We start from the raw sequence: 15,489 nt of genomic DNA on the forward strand, positions 1-15,489 counted from the left end.
ATCGAAAGAAAGGGGGTCAGGTGGGAGTTGCACTGTTGGAGTAATACTACGACCAGCAGCCTTTGAGAGGGGATGAACCGAGGAAGCGTGTTTATGGGACACAATCTTGCATGCACGCAAAATGAAGGGTATAAAATTATTGTTTTCCCTTTCATGTGTGATTTGAGAACCCCTTGAATGACGTTGGAAAAAGGGCTCTATGAGCGATTAATTGCTTTCTGAATATGATGTAATTGTGCTGATGGAGTATAAATTTGAAGATGTGAAAGTAAGAAACCTAGGTTATAGGTACTCTTTTGTTGGAGACATGTGTGTATTATGGGCCGCCTTGCACGTATACCACTGGAGTATAAATTAGAGCGCACGGAAGTAAAGAGTAGTGATTCGATGGTCCTAGCGCAGTGAAGGGAAGATAATACTTGCATGAAGCGATTGCAGTTAGCCGTAAAACACAATGTGGTTCTCCGCAGTACATATCGGAGATGATGGTTCGAACACACTGGGATGGCACATTGCTATCATGGAGATGGTCAACGTATTCCAATACTTCCTTATCTTTGTTTTTGTGGCAGCGCATCTGCTTTACCACCCTCGGTGTTTTTTGCGAGCGGGTGGTTATGTTCCGTGCATACTTGCTCGATCATAACCTTTCCAGAGTACTCCTCACCATCTGTTTCAACGTCCTTAAGCTTCATGTGAACCTTGCACCCAGTCTTCTTGCTAAACTTGTTACGGACTCGTTGCTGGCCAGGCTTGAAGTAGGGCCAATGACCTGACATTGAACAGGATATGTCATGCACAGTGCCTTTGCCCTATCCCACATGATTGGGAATCCAGCCTTCTCTGCGTATTTCCTGAAAAGCTCGTAAGCCTCCTCCTCAGAGTCAAAAAACATGCCAACCTTTGGGACCAGCTCCTCCGGCACGTTTGGCCCCTGCGAATAAAAGTGAAGCGGACTGGGTAGTCAGTAGCTGGGGAACACATACAGAACAAGTACTCCCTCTGTTCCAAATTATAAGTCATTCCAAGAATTTTGGAGAGTCAAAGTTTTTCAAGTTTAACCAAATTTATATGACAAAATAATAATATTTATGATACCAATTAAGTATCATTATATTCTTTGTTAGCTATATTTTTATAGTGCACCTATTTGATGTCATAAATCTTTATATTTCTCTCTATTATTTTGGTCAAACTTTGAGATAGTTTGACTCTCCAAGATTCTTAGAATGACTTATAATTTAGAACGGATGGAGTGAAAAACTAGGTTGTTTGGCAATAAATTGTGTAGGTTAAAATGCGACGATGTTGTAATGAAATGCACTATGGTCGGACTAAGTACAGAATTCGGAACTTGCTGACACGGTAGGGAGTAACTGGTGGTTATTGCACTAGTGATGTAGGGCAGGATTAAAAAAAATGTGATTACATTAAAGTTTGAGACGTATTTTGTTGTAGTATATTGTCACACGAATTCGAGTAAAAAGGGATGTGCAGTGTTTTGTGTTAATGGGTGTAGTATTTTGTCATACGAATTCGAGTAAAAAAGGATGTGCAGTATTTTGTTGTAACGGGTGTAGTATAATGTCACACGAATCTCAAGTAAAAATGGTTGTGCAGTATTTTGTGTTAACGGGTGTAGTATTTTGTCATACGAATTCGAGTAAAAAGGGATGTGCAGTATTTTGTTGTAACGGGTGTAGTATAATGTCATACGAATTAGAGTAAAAAGGGTTGTGCAGTATTTTGTGGTAACGGGTGTAGTATATTGTCATACGAATTCGAGGAAAAAGGGTTGTGCAGTAAATGATTAAATTATTTAACCGGATGCGTAAGAAATGGGCCATCCAAAATGATTGAAGGAATTCATGGAAAGAAGTAAAATGATTTATCAAAAAAGTTCTTATTGCTGGTGGTAAATTCAAAATGGGTAACGTTTGTAATTATTGATCTTTATTGCTGATAGCGTGAGTTTGTTTTAAGTTCACAAAAAGTAGTGCCGTAAGATGTTGGTGGGTGGTGCAGATGTACGTCATTCATGGCATTTTAATATTGCAGTAAAAAATGACGTGGGGAATAAATAATATAAGTGGCATCTGACAAATAATGTCTACATTATTGCTCGCTGGGTAATGCTAGTATTTATACTCTATGGTTGTGGTAATTATCCATGCCTAATGCTGGTGCTTCGAGTAGTGATGTGTTGGAGATGCCGTAAATAAAATGTTTCTTGCCGAGTGATTGAAAAAAATTGGTGCGTGATTTAATAAAAGGAATATTTGATGGAATTAGGTGTTTGGAGCAGTAAAAAATCGCTGGACATTGTACTATAATAAAAATTGTAAGTCACGGCGCAGGTATAGATTACGAAACAATTGGGTACGCGAAGCTTACGTGTGTGTGTGTCTGCCCCTCCTCCGGGGTGGCCATTTCAGCGGCGGTTAGTGTTGCCGGAGGTGTCACTTGAACGTCGGCGTCCTCTGGAGCCGGTGCGGTGGCGACATCATGTCTGGCAAAACCCGGCGTAGGTTGATGATGTGATGCATCCTGCATCATTGATTCCTGACGCACAGGACGGGAGTGATCAAAATCTGACGAGACGCGAATTTAATTTATAAAATTTCAAAGATGAACCGTGGTGTTGGTACCTGATTGGCTGATTCGCGTAGGATGCTATTGATGCCGCCGCTGGTGTGGATCGACCGGAGGCTGCAGCAGTGCGTAAGGGCAGTTCCAATGCAGACTCCACTCATAGAGTCTAAGCCTCAAAGACTCTATCACAAGAAACTATACTTCATAATGCAAAGTGTGTTACTTTGGTTTATATGGCACACTTGTCTCTCCCACATTCATTCTTGATTTGCGTGAAGATTTGGAGTCTAAATAAGACTTGGAGTCTTGATTTCTCTCCCTCTCTCTTCTATAAATATACTGCCACATCTGCAAAACACAATAAATAAAAGGCTTAGACTCCATGATAGAGTTTGGATTGGGACTGCCCTAACCGCTGCTTGCGGGCGAAGCTGTCTTCGTGTGGGCGTCCCATTAGGCCTGAGGAGACGGAGTGCGTAGTAGGGGTATTTAAGAAGGCATCGTGTCGTTTGGCAGTATCAATGCGTGAAAGTGAATGCGGTGATTGCAAAGCAAAAAATCACGTAGATGCGTTAGTGGGATTGGCAGCGTATTAATGGCAGGATAATGTATTGGCTTTAACTCCCGAAGATGGTGCTATGGAGTGGCTCAATCCGCTATCATTAATTTGTTTTACTAGTATTAAAAGGGTAGTATACTGTAGATAATGGGGTGCGCACTTTCCGTTGCTTGCGTGAAAATTAGATCGGGTGTAAAAAGCTAGTGGATTGGAACAGTGTTATGGCACCGTAAAAAGCTGCTTCAAAGACTGTGAAATTTATTCCGAATTATTACGGGGTGTATCTTTTCAATGGTATTGATTAATATGGAATCGGTGGTGGTGGCAGTAATTAGCGCAATGTGATTTTACTCGTCGGAGTGCGCCCGGCGCCGCTGGAGTGTTGAATAGTATTCAACACCCCGTGTGTGGAATAGACAATATATATATATATATATATATATATATATATATAATGCCAATTTGTTCACCACGGTAACTATTACTTTAGATATTCTTGACATATTATTCATATCTATATAGAGTTGAGAATGGACATGAATGGACGGGAAAATTCCTCTCCCTTTTCTGTTACCATATTTTTTAGGAGCGCGAAAGAGATAGTCGGGAGCGGAATGGGAACTGGGATATACATGTTTATGGAAACAGACAAATGCAGGTAGGAATACCATGAAAGTAGGATGGGAACCGGAATTTGAGCTAGGATATACACACAAAATTGAATACATTACACAAATAATATATATCAGGTCAGTCTCTTGGTAACTGAGCCGGATAAGTGTTATTCGGATGAAACTTCTCTCTCATCACATGGAACTTTTACTCCTCTCTCCTTATAATGACCTTATCATATCACTAAATTTGCTGATGTGACATAGAATTTAATGCATATGAAATTCTTATGAAACCTCCATTAAAACTGATCTTCTAAAGACATAAAGATAAAGATACCACCACTCACTACAAGCTGGCAGTCACAAACTATAAGCAACACTGTATGATGCACAAGTGCAAAGCAGGAGCAGCACTACAACATCAGCAATCTGTAGTAGCACTGCAACGGGCCAGCAACTAGCAAACAAAGAAGTACTGCATCAACATCAATCTCTAGTGCGTGAGCACGAGATCTAGGTCCTGTTTGGATCTTTAGACTTTGGACTAATTTGAGAATCAAATAAAATTTAGTCCTTAAATTAGTCCTCTAAAGTTTTGCCCCTAGAGTTGTTTGGATTCATGGACTAATTTGAGAACTAAAGTAGTATATCCCAATCATTGGCTCAAAATCCACCGGCCACATGCGGCTCCACCGTGGGCTCATTGGCAGCGGATATCTGGTTTGTTTGGAGATATGGAAAGTGTTGTAGCAGGTCTGAAAATAAACTTGGTACAGTGTATCCAATCTTATGCAAATGTGCACAGAGCTGATGGCGGCCTGAGCAGAAAGCCATCAGGTAAAGAATAATTTCCTCGTAAAATCGCTGATAAGATGTAGTTTTTCTATCCCCTCAATTATTTTTATTTTGTGCAGGGCCACATGTTGGCAAAAACTCTTCTGGACTCGGTTCAGATAAGTGCGAGGTACCTATCAATACAGAGGTGGAGCAGGAAGATTTCACTCCACCGCTGAGTGAAGCTAATAGAGCTAGGATGGGTGTACATGTTGCAGCGAGCCAAGCAACCCCATCTGATTGCGAACTGAACAAGAGCAGCAGAAAATTTGAGGAAGGCATGTCATTATACTGTTGTACTTAAAAAGAACTGTCCCACGAAGTGTAGTGGTCCAGTAGTAATATGTGAGGTTTGTGATTTCTACAGGGAATCAGGGAGATGAGTCTGGTGGGTCTGACCGTAAGCAAGAGATGCGCGTTAATGCAGCAAGCGAGGCTGAACAGTTACAGGGTACACCAGGAGGCGAGAAGCAATGGACATCAGAAGAACAAGGTAGCACCCATTAACCGCTGAATAATTAAGCTGATTTGGCTCTTTCCACACATATTGAACTTTGTTATTGAAATAATGTTTTCCCTATTAGTGAGATACCAGCAACAGTCGATGTTCGATGTCACTCCAGGGCCAAGTGGTACGTGTCTGCATTAGTTGTTGGGAGCATAACAATCTGATAAACCTGCAGGCAGGGAGTAATTTTTTTTACCGGCATAGGAACTGGAAGCCCAATTTCGTTGTGGCTGAACGAAGGAGACAACTCTTGGCAGAAAAATTAGAATACTGTGGACCCAAATAGCCCAAGTAAATTTGAGAAAAACTGGTGAACAACATTTTAATTCATAATTTGTAGACAACAAGTTATACTAGAACGCATTATTCGTAGGTTGTACAAGAATTAAAAAGGGTTTAAGCAACCCTACAATGAGCAAAAGGAAGGGCAGTCCAGATAGTAATTCGCCGGTGAAAAGGAGAGTAATAAAAAAGGTTACGACGCGGAAGATACAGACTGTGCCAGATAGGATGTCTGTTGAAGGTACAGAGAAAATTGTGGGGCAAGGGGCCATTATTCCAGTGTCCGTGAAAGGAGCAACGCCGATCAAACGTCATGTTGTTGAGAGGCATGTACCTCCATCGCCATTTGATCTTAACTTGATTCCAAGAACAAAAAGTATATCTGTTATAGAGAAGGTGTACAAGAATTTTGTAGCAGAAGATTCTTCAGCACTCAATAGGTGAGTATTAATCATTTAGTGTGTAAGGGCATTTTTTGGAGCTTTCTTGTATTGAATCTCAGCAAGATGAATTTGTCGACAAAATGTTCACAGAATATGGTTTAACCATGATGATCCATGGCCACTAACCTTGACGGGGCAGCAACTTTGGAAGGCATTTGTCGGAGAGGTACCAATTACCACAGAAACAGTTGATGCAATAATAAGATTACTCCAGGAAAAAGACCCTTTGATGTACAAAGATTGTGGCTGTGATGAAAGCCAGTGGCAGCACCTATTACCACCCAGCTTCACAGTAAGCACACCTTCTTTATTTTAGTAGTAATGCAACCCACAGAGAATCACAGAATATTTTATCTCACACTGTGCTAGTACACATCAACAGGATTTTGTGTTAGCAAAAAACGATGGCATTCACAGTGATAAGATTAAGAGAAAATTCCTTTTAAGGCCCTAGAGAAAAGAGCACTTCCTTGTGTGGCCCTGAAAAATAAAACTTCCTTGTATGGCCTTCACTTTATTTTCTATCCCTTCTATGGCCTTCCGTGGCCTTCCGTCAACTCCCGTTAGGCAATTCTGTCAGCATTAGACGGAGACGTCCCATGGTCTGGAAGGAGACGGCCATGAGGCTGCCGCCGCAGCACGGAGGGCTGGAGGTCAAGATCCCCAGCTTCTTCCGCTGCCCCATCTCGCTCGACGTCATGCGCTCGCCCGTCAGCCTCTGCATCGGCGTCACCTACGACCGCGCCTCCATATCCAGCGCTGGCTCGACTCCGGCAACACCACCTGCCCGGCCACCATGCTCCCGCTCCCGTCCACCGACCTCATCCCCAACCTCACCCTCCGCAGCCTCATCGCCCACTGGGCCGCCTCGGCCACCACCTGCTCACCCACCACCACTAGAGGAGCCTTCGCGGCGGCTTCCTCGGTGCGGACATCCACCCCGCCAGCCTCGTCCGGCAAGTGGCGGCCTCCGGCACCGACCCCTCCCCGGCCCTCCGTGAGCTGGCGACGTATCTCTCTGACGACGACGTCGACAACTTCGAAAAGAACGCGCTTTTGGGCGCCGGCCGCGACGTCGAGACGGTCGTGTCGGTGCTCCGGAGGAGAGGTGAGGAGGAGGCCAGCGTCGAGGGCGTGGAGGCGGCCACGAGGGTGCTCGACTGCTCGCCGCGATCGTGGCCTCGGACGGCATCGACGACGCGAATAAGAAGCGGGTGGCCGCCGGCCTCGCCGCGGATGCGCCCGCTGCAGCCGCGTCACTGGTGCGCGTGATGCGTGGCGGCGGCGGGAGCGGCCTGGAGGTGAGGGTCATCGCGGCGAGGCTGGCGGAGTTCTTTCTCGCTAATGCCGCCGAGGCGCGCGCGGAACGGGAGAGCGGGCGCATCCGCGGTGTGTCTACACGCACATGGCGGGGGAGGTGGTCGCGGCCGCGGCGGGGTGGGAGAACCCGTCGACGGCGGCGGTGACAAACCGCAGCGCGGCCGCGTCCTCCCCGACAGAGACGTCCGCGTCGGCCACGAACGGGAGCTCCAGCACCTTGGCGAAGATGTGCAGCAGGCGGCCCAACTTCTTCTCACCGAGCGTGCCCGTGGCGGCCGCGCAGCGCTGCACGGCCATGGTGCGCTTCCGCGAGGTCGGGTGGACCCTCATGGCATGGCGGGGCCGCTTGCGTCGTTGCCTTCATTGGCGGCGGTGCCGACGCCTCCAGCGGCAGGTCAATAGGGCGCCGGGCGGCGGACGACGTGGGGGCCTGCAGCGCGAGGGATCCATGGCGTGCGCGGCGGGACGGGTGGAGGGCGTCACTGCCTTCACCGGCAGCGTCGGCGGCTCCTCCAGCAGGTCCACGGGGCGCAGTGCAGCTGACGGTGCCAGTACTTGCATCGCAGGGGGTGGGGGGATGTGGAGCAGATAGCCGGCGGGGCTCCGTGTAATATTAACGGAATTTTCTAACGGGAGGTGACGGGAAGGTCATAGAAGGGATAGAGAATAAAGTGAAGGCCATACAAGGAAGTTTTATTTTTCCAGGGCCACACAAGGAAGTGATCTTTTCTCTAGGGCCTTAGAAGGAATTTTCTCTAAGATTAAAGAGTTGTTCCTAGGGCATCATCTTCGGAGCAACGCAGAGCATTGCCGACTAGTGAGTCACAGTTCTCGCCAATCCACATGGTGATGTCCCATAACTTTATTTGGGACCATTATTCAAATGAACCAGGTTTTTCTTGTACAGATCATGGTACCGTGTGCTTTGAGCGGGCACTAGACCTTATATGCTTGGGATCTAGAGAAGAAAAGAATACACATACTGGACCCGGTGATGTGCCAAAAGGCAAGAGAAGCTCAGGGTTCAGTGCACTCTGGGACAATTGCAACTTTGCATAAGAAGCTATTTGAATGCATGTGTGAACTATTCAGTGGGCTGGATGGTAACAGACGCGGATACAAGATGGTATTTTACAACTTTGCGCATCAGCCAGCGTTAAAGTAAGTATCATAAAGTATGGTTTCTTCTTGACTTATTCATGTACCATGTTAGCTATTACAAGAGATGCACTCATCTGTGAATGTACTTTTGAGTGCAGTGAAGATTCAGCGTTCTATGTTGCTCATTACGTAAAATGGTTTGATGGTGAGAAACTAACATTTGTGATCGATGAGGTACGAGAGCAGATAATTGCTATTTTTATCAGAAGAAGATTGTTCTCCGCTAATGCAAACTTTTTGGATGGCAGCGGAAAGCAAAAAACACAAGGATGACTATATTCTACAACTTGATGCGAATGGAAACCAACAAAGCATGGAAGCCACAGTACCTGCTAGGAGATGAACTGAGCAATTGATACTGCAGTTTGAATCCAAGCTTGAAACCGTTAACTATGAGATGTAATGGAACACTTGTGCACTCCATCACTATGCTTAGTTATGGTAGAAAAAATAAGTATGTGTGCGAAATGTTAAGACTGTGAAAGTTCATGCAAGGAAACGTTCCTATCATTTCACGGATGCTAAATATATAATTTCCCTGGCGCTTATGTACTAATTATATTACTATTGTTGCTATGAGCAAGCTTGAGTATGTACACACCATCTTGGAGGACCCCCCCCTCCCACATGTCTTCCACGACCTGGACAAGGAACCCCGCGAGAAGGGTCCAGAGATGGCAATAAATGCAACTCACTGCGCAGGCCAAACGACACAACCCACCCCCCATCCACTTGTGCAGGCTGACTGTAGCTCCTATCCAGCATCTCCCAAAAAATGTGGAAGATGACTCCAAGAAACCAGGTAGGTTCAGGCGATGCCTGTGGCGATCCAGTTTCCTGATTTGCTTGTGTGTGCCTTCTGAGCTAACGCAAATGCTGGCCAAGCCTTGTTTTGATTCGCAGTTTCATTTGCCTGTCAAAAACAGTTCGAATCTGTTCCTTCTGCAGATCTAGGATTTTTTGCTGCAGATAAACAGTTGCGTTCCTTGAAATTTCTCTGTTCATTGCCAGGTTTCAAGTAGGAAGGGGATGGCATGGTACGTGGTGTTCCGAGGTAGGACACCCAGAGTTTGCGATTTGCGGTTTCCGCGGCTGCTCATTCCGCAGCTACCCATTAGAAGAGCAAGCACTTGCGGCGTACCATTCCTACTTCGGGAAAGCAGGATCAACTGGATCCGATGCTGGTTGGGGCCATGAAGCAGCGCTGGGCACACAACTCCTCCTGGCGGCCGCGGAGGCAGATGTGCAAGGACATGCGGCTCTAGAACCATTAGCAGAGATGCAGATCTTCAAGCTGACCCCCTGGAGCAGCGGAACCGGACATGATGGTCCTACTGGTGCTCCTTATTGCTCTGCTCCTGGCGTTGACTGCCTACTTCATGAACTAGAGCAGATAGCCTAGTGCCTTTATCATGTTTTCATCCCGTTTTGTGTGGTGATGAAAAAAATTTCGTAGTGTTAGCAGTATGTTTTTTAATGGATCCATGTGATGGTGCCGTAGGTGTTCTTAAGGATGGATTCGGATGTTTATTCGAATGTCAGATTTTTGGTCATTTTTCTTCGATTATGGACAAATAAGATATAGAATTTACTATGTAAATTCATAGCCTTGTATTTAACATTGATCTTGTAAAGATTCATAAAAACTAAACCTCAAATTTATCATATATATTCTCAAATAATAGATATAAAAATTCGAATACGGATCGGATACGGATTCGAATCTTTTTTCACCTTTTTAATTGTAGGGAGCAAATAATACATAAAAAATCTATTCAAAATTTTATTATTATGTGTAATAATATGCTTGATAATATAAAAAAAGATTAGCGTAAAATTTTAAGCATATCTATTTTAAAATATCAAATTTGTTTTAAGAATTCGGATGTCTACATCCATCCTTAGGTGTTCTAAGAGTCCTATGTAGTACTAGAACTTGGTATGTGATGCATAAACTAGTCAATGTAATGATGCATGGCAGCACTCGAAAAGGCAAAACGCATATATGCCTATGTGTATTAGTGTGTGGGCATCCAACTCTGAAATATTATGGTTATATGTATGCTACCAGAAGTCACATTGCGTATCGGTTTCATCTATTCATTAACTGCCAGTTGGCGTATGTTTTACACTTAAGTGCTCTTGGGTGAATAAGAACACGGTAGCAACTACCAAAACTATGCTTTCACTTAAATGTGGCAGACAGAAAATACTTGCGAACGGGAAAGCGTCATTAGTATGTACCACGAGTATTCTCGTGTCTGGATCATTTACAGAAATGAACTGCCCTCCCGCGTTAGTGCTGAGGGGTAAACTGACAGCATTACCAGTTCAAAAATACACATGCTCCTCTCTCTGATCCCTAGAAGACTTTCATAATAACTAAGTTAAACTAAAACCCAAAATACCAAATACCCTTCAACTTGTCCCTCCTACCAGAATCTATCCCCTGCGGATGATCTGGAGTACTGATTCAGGTAGCGTCGCTTCGTTGCCATCCAGCATCAGAATGTCGAGCAAAATAGAGAGCCTGGTGGTTGATAGGTGATCCTGCATAGCCATCAAAAGTTCAGTGCACCCCGACCCAAAAATCAGCAACACGTCATTAAGCTCCCCCCCCCACCTATTTAAAAATTCTACAACACACCCAACAGGGAAAATGAAAAAACAAAAATATATGTGTAACCTTGTTTAGTGGCTCCTCCAGATGATCACCATTGAAAGTACGCACATAATGTAGCATCACAATGCCGGAATCATCTCTAAGACCAAAAAACAACAACAGATAACCGAACATTTCAGTGACCTTGTCCAAAATCAATAAAGACGAAACAACTGCTGGTAACACATACTTTGTTACATCGCCGGGACTGAGTTCAGGGTAGTGGAGAGCCCAATGAAAATTTGGTTTGAGCGACCATCCTTCGAAGAAACGGCCCAAGCAATTGGATAATGCATCGTGCAGCATTTTGTGGATCTCAACATGCACCTGGTACCGGGATGAAGCATGTGCCGGATCAAGCACATAGACGTTTGCACCATGCGTGTCGAACATGTACGCACACCAAATATTATCAACCAAGATAGGTACTACAATTTGCACGTCATTGTACAGGGTGGGAGAGGGCAAAAGTGAGTCCCATACTAGGCGCAGACTAAAAAAACCAAGCTCCATAGTTGTAAGAATGTTGTAACACAATAATAAACATGCCAGAAGTGTCTGCCATACCATTTGACAACTTGGAATGCAGTAATCAACATCAGTAAACTGATTTAATACAGATAAAATGCGTTCAGGGCTGTAGCCAGCGAGACAGTTCATCTAGCAACATGAGAAAAGTATCAACTAAATTGGAGAGCTGAAATTCAGAATGTAAAGACGATTAACTATTACCACATATACATAATGAGACCATCAAGCTATTACCGCAAAATCGGATTCGATGAAGTGACGCCAACGTACGCGTGGATTACCAGATTGAGTGGTGGCATCTAGCTGCCGGAAACGCCGAAGAGCAGCCTCAATAGTATCTGAATCAGCTTCCTTCCCTTTAACAAATGTGTTAATAAGTTCTGATCCAGTCAGAACCAAGTAGCGTGGGAGTGGATGGATGACCCAATCGTTGTAAAAAAATAACTAATACAAAGAAAGGATGAAAATGGGTTAAACAGAACATTTGAAAAATCATTGCCGATAACTCGTAAGCCAAGTAAAACAATAGCGTACCGTCGCACAGTCGTTTCGGACAACTCATTGCAACATGCTATGAGTGCATTGACTACATCTGAATCGTGTCTAGAATGCCGCAGTTCTGAACTCCAACTAAGAGCATACGCCACGGAGGCTGGTGCAACAATTTTCTCAAAAGGATGAGATATCCACTGTCCATATAGCACCTTACCCGTGGGGTCAATACCCTCCTCAGTAACATGTATGATATCAAGGACAATACATGGAGCAAGGTGTCTACTTGCATCAGTAGGAGATACTTGGGCAATACCACAAGATGGTGGTCTAGAAATAACACCTCTTGAGCCGCATTCCAATGGAGACTTCGGTGGTTGGTAAGGAACAATTTTGTACACAGGAGTTGCCTCGGAAACACCCGCTGGAGACCCAGCAATTCCGAGATCAAATGATGGAGGTTGAACACCAAAATCTGCTGGACAGTACAAAAATTGTGATGCTGCGAAGTAGCATCTCACTAACAAAATAAAGAACAAGTAACAAACATGGTATACTTGGGCAAATACCACAAGATGATTGTCCAGCTGTAACACTTCTTGAACTGTATGGCAATGGAGAGGTAACTGGTTGGAAGGGAGTAATTTTGTGCTGAGGAGTTACTTCCGGACCAGTGGTTAGAGAACCATCAATAGCAATATCGATTGATGGAGGTTGAACACCAATGTCTGTAGGGCAGTAAAAAATAGTGAGGCTCCGAAGTACCATATAATTCAGAAAATAAATATCAAGAAACAAACATGAAGTACTTGACCAATACCACAAGATGGTTGTCGAGCTGTTAAACTGCATGCCATTGGAGACATCAATGGTTGGAGAGAACCAATTTTGTGCTGAGGAGTAACTTCGGGAGCAACAGCTGGAGAACCACCAATACCAAGATCAAATGATGGAGGTTGAACAGTTATGTCTGCATTACAAAATATAATAAAAGGGATGATGTGAACTACCACCTAGGTCACAAAAGTAATTATCAAGAAAGTAATGCTACCACACAAAACTGCTTCATCAGTACAACCGAGTACTATTACCATCGTGTCTTTTCAACATTTTAGCTGCTGGTACATACGCCAGAGAGGAAGGACTTTTGCAGGGCATTGAAGCCATTTTTTTCTGCACCAGCAAGTACATTCATATGGAAATAAACATAACACACAGCACGTTTGGAGGGGGAGGTCAAGCCATTATAAAAAATATCACCAACTCATTGATTGAAGGCTAAAAAGAGAAGTACCATGCGCTCTATCGCACGACAATATGCTAGAATTAGGAGCAGTGGTTGGAGAACCATCAATACCAAGATCGAAAGATGGAGGTTGAAAACAAATGTCTGCAGGGCAGTAAGAAAATTGTGAGGCTGCGAAGTAAAATTTAAATCAAAAAATAAAAATCAAGAAACATATATGATATACTTGAACAATACCACGAGATGGTTGTCCATCTGTAACAATTCCTGAACTGCATGCCATTGGAGACAGCACTGGTTGTAAAGGAAAAATTTTGTGCTGAGGAGTAATTTCGGGAGCACCGGCTGGAGAACCATCAATACCAAGCTCAAATGATGGAGGTTGAACACCAATGTCTATAGTACAAATCCTCAAGTAAAGGGATGATGTGGAGTACCATATAATTTAAAAAAATCAAAAAACAAAAAAGCTAACATAGCAACAGAACTGCTTCATCACTACAAACCAGTACTATTACCTACAGATCTTCTCAACATTTTAGCTGGTGTTACATACGCCGGGGAGGTAGGCCTTTTGCATGGCATTGAAGCCATTTTTGTTTCTGTACCAGGAACTCCATTCATATGGAAATAAACATAACACACAACAAATTTGTTGGATAGATCAAGTCATTGTCAAAAATATCACAAACTAAATTATTGTATAATAAAAAGAGACGTACCGTGCGCTCTATCGCATGACACTATGCTAGAATGAGGGCTAGGAGTTACCTAAGCTGCTGCGCTAGGCTTCTTATGTACCAATTGCATCTGCACTGGTCCAACATATTCCACCAACCAATCAACAATTTGTGCGTTGCATCTCATAATTGACGAGCGCATGTTAGATATCTCCTTCATCATAAGGGCATTATGGTTCTTTATGTAATCAATAAAATATGTTCTTACCTGCAGGAAAAATTTCTACAACATATGAACCTGACTAATGGGAAAAAGGGAGATAGTGAAAAATATAAGCTTTGGCAGCACAACATACCAGCCCTGGATGCCTTTGGTTTATATAGGACGAAAAATCAGCTGGACTTTTGAACTGGAACGTATTAGGACTTAAAGGTACAGTTGGCTCCACACTACTGTGTGGCATCTTTCGTAACAATGGAGCCATGCCACGGGGCTGAGTTGAAGAAGCAGAGCGTGCAATATGCGGTGACTGAAAAATGTGCCTCATGTACACAGAAGATTCAGCTGATCTTATCTGGCAAAGATTAATAATAGAGCCACAAGCAAACACACTTAAATAAAACAGCACCGGAAAACTTCACAAACTTTGACAAAAAAAAGGACATGCATGAAACAAAATTAATCACGTACACCAATAAAACTTGCAAAGTCATGTTCCCCTCTGCTAGCACACATCACGGCCATCACCTTGAGAGATTATTGATAAAAAACTTTAAGACGAGGAACAACCTTGTGGGGCTTATTCAGCCTATTGAGATCAACGTTATTGAGAAATATGATCTGACAAAAAAAATTGAATACTTCGTAATGATCCAGACTAACACAATCATAAAAAGAAGAAGTTCATCAAAAGTTCAGATTTATGACCTGCAGGAAATAATGGCAACCAGAAAGTGACGTAACTCGACCCTTATTAATTATTTCAGAACTAACTTTCTGAGCAGCCTCGAGCACATGCCCATACACATAACGGCACCAATTATATCTTTCCAACGATGCAGGATTCTTCAAAGCACCCCAAAAATCTAAATGCACCTGATCGTGCTTCACATAAGGTGCAAGAAGATGGCCGATAACGAAAACAATAAAGGCAACTTTGAAACCATCTATCTCCTGGCTTGAGGATTTGTCATCCAGATGCTTCTCAAGAATATATTCAATCCCCTTAATACTCCTAGTATCTGAACTAACTAAACCAATGCTAGACCTCAGCAATTCTAATTGTTCGTCGGTCACCGATGTGGTTGATACATCAATGTCGCCGTTAGGAATACCATGAACTATTCCGACATCATCCTCATGCACATAGATGCTCCTGGATGGACCGAAAACCAGACAACTGTCCTCGCTGTCCAACTTACTCAGCAACCAAGCGGAAAGCTTCAGGTTAAGCTTGCTGATGCAAGGGATGTCCAGAATCCCCCCAAATCCCATATCCCTAACAATTTGCTTTTTGAACTCACTAAGGTTGGAAACAAGCGAGAATACTGACTTTGGTGAGCAT

The 15,489-nt window shown here is 43.7% G+C and overlaps 1 long non-coding RNA gene and 1 pseudogene across 1 annotated transcript; both read left to right on the forward strand.

The window, feature by feature from the left end:
• Positions 1-6,345: 6,345 nt before the first annotated feature.
• LOC120653094 lies at positions 6,346-7,220 on the forward strand (annotated as a pseudogene).
• A 1,763-nt stretch (positions 7,221-8,983) lies between these two features.
• Positions 8,984-10,392, forward strand: LOC120697111. The gene is made up of 3 exons (XR_005684369.1): positions 8,984-9,115; positions 9,325-9,814; positions 10,219-10,392. It is a non-coding gene; the product is annotated as an uncharacterized LOC120697111 (long non-coding RNA).
• Positions 10,393-15,489: the final 5,097 nt, after the last annotated feature.

Source organism: Panicum virgatum, chromosome 1K (assembly GCF_016808335.1).
Source record: "Panicum virgatum strain AP13 chromosome 1K, P.virgatum_v5, whole genome shotgun sequence".
In the NCBI taxonomy this organism is placed as follows: domain Eukaryota; kingdom Viridiplantae; phylum Streptophyta; class Magnoliopsida; order Poales; family Poaceae; genus Panicum; species Panicum virgatum.